The 1,841-nt window shown below is 43.0% G+C and overlaps 1 protein-coding gene across 1 annotated transcript in view; it reads right to left on the reverse strand.

Annotated features, from left to right (window-relative positions):
• Positions 1 to 350: 350 nt before the first annotated feature.
• PEX5 (peroxisomal biogenesis factor 5) overlaps positions 351 to 1,841 on the reverse strand; it is a 56,363-nt gene continuing 54,872 nt past the window's right edge. Inside the window, exon 18 of the mRNA XM_012637912.1 lies at positions 351 to 513. The gene's annotated coding sequence lies outside the window, so the exon portion shown is untranslated. The remainder of the gene's footprint in view (positions 514 to 1,841) is intronic.

Below are 1,841 nucleotides of genomic sequence, written 5' to 3' on the forward strand. Positions count from 1 at the left end.
ACTTGAGCCAAAAATTTTCTTTCTTTGTGACATTTAGATTAAGCCATTCCACAGGGATCAGGGAATGAGTTCCCAGATTGTTACAAAATTCATCTAGAGTAGAGCTTAGAGAAGAACAAAAGATATGGCCCTGCATGGCAGCCCTTCCTCAAAACAAGGGACCATTGCCTTAGCCATAGAATAAATGTACAGTGTGCTAGAATTCCTAGGACAAGGTGTTTAAGCATCTTATCCTGAGGTTGTAAGTGGGTTTCTCCCACAATTCAACTATTTCTTTTCTTTCCTTTCCTTTTCTTTTCTTTTCTTTTTTCTTTTCTTTAAAATACAAGGCTGCTGCGCAATGTCTAGGATGTCCAAACTTTAATAATGTTCATCTATTGTTTGAACAAGTGAGAGTTTGTTTTCCTATACGAATATCCAAGATGGTGAGTAGAGAATCAAAGATGGTTTCAGGATCTCAAGGGAACTCCAGCCCTTTGATTCAGAAGCAGTGTCTGCAGAGACCATGTATTCCTAAGCAAAAGAAATGGGTAGATTGAATAAAACCCAGTTGTACAGTTTCCACTAGAGGAAACTTTGACCTAGAATAGTTTGCCTGTCTCTAGAATATCTTTAAATTTCAAGGCCAGAAAGTGTCTCAATTGCAATGGATTCCTATTTCAGTTGATATAAGAAAGACCGTAAAGCATTCTACATAAATCCTGGAAGCAATCTTAAAGGCTACTGCAATTGATCACCATGATAATGGTCCTCAACATCTCTTTGCAATGTGTCATTTCTTCTCTTCCCATCTAGAGATGGAGTCTATTTCTTCACACCCTTGATGCTGAGTTGGGCTTATAAGTTTCCAAAATAAATAATTTTTTTTCCAGGAGTTAAACTCGTGCAACTCCAGACTGAAGCCAGTTCCTGTCAAGTACACCGTGGCCCTTAAATTGCTCAAAGCCAAAGCCCAAGTCTCACCTCCCCTCCTTGCCAATGTCACCCCATGCCATGTTCAACTGAACCTGCAGTCTCTTGCTGATCACCACCAAGAGATGACAGCTAGGGACTTACAGTGAAAGGATTTAGGGTAAAGGGACTTACGGTGAACTCCCAGTGCACCTCAGGCCACTTCTGGAGGGCAGAGGAATGTACAGAGGCACACATGGGGCACTCACTATGCAGCAGCCTGCAGTATCTCCACCAACCCCCTAAGACATTTTAGCCTTGGGTGTAAGGGTTGTCACAAAGCCCCTGAGGCCGGTGCCAGCCAGGAAGGCAGCCCACAGGGGCAGGTGGCCTCAGTTATGCAAAACACATGGGATAGACAAAAAGATAAATGAAACCAAGTAGAAAGCCAGAAACAGACCCCCGACTTTGTGCAGGGGGTGTTCAAAGGCAGCACATTGTAAAATAAATAATTTGCTTTGACCAATAACAGGTGTCAGAAACGAGATTGTATGAGATCCAGAGACTTGGTCTTCGGAGGCCTTGCAGTTGCTGCTCTTTCCCTTTTGACGCCCTGAGACCATCATGCTATGATGAAGACCAGACAAGCCTACGGAAGAATTCTCCACCTGGAGAACTGAGCCACCCTAGCCAACAGCCAGATGTGTTATTGAGACCACCATGTAACATTCCAGCCCTGGTTGAGCCATCAGATGACTGCAGGCTGCCCCATGAATGTTCTCAGGTGAGTACAGCAGAACCACCCATATTGACAACCTGCACGATCATGAGAAATAATCAGTCATTGTTTTAAGCACTAAATTTTGGAGTGGCATTTATGAGGCAAGAAATAACTAATACATCTCCCAAGAAAATTTAAATAGCCAACCAAACTCTGAATGCTTTAAGTA

The sequence above is a fragment of the Propithecus coquereli genome, unplaced genomic scaffold (genome assembly GCF_000956105.1).
Source record: "Propithecus coquereli isolate 6110/MARCELLA unplaced genomic scaffold, Pcoq_1.0 Scaffold124, whole genome shotgun sequence".
Taxonomy (NCBI): Eukaryota; Metazoa; Chordata; class Mammalia; order Primates; family Indriidae; genus Propithecus; species Propithecus coquereli.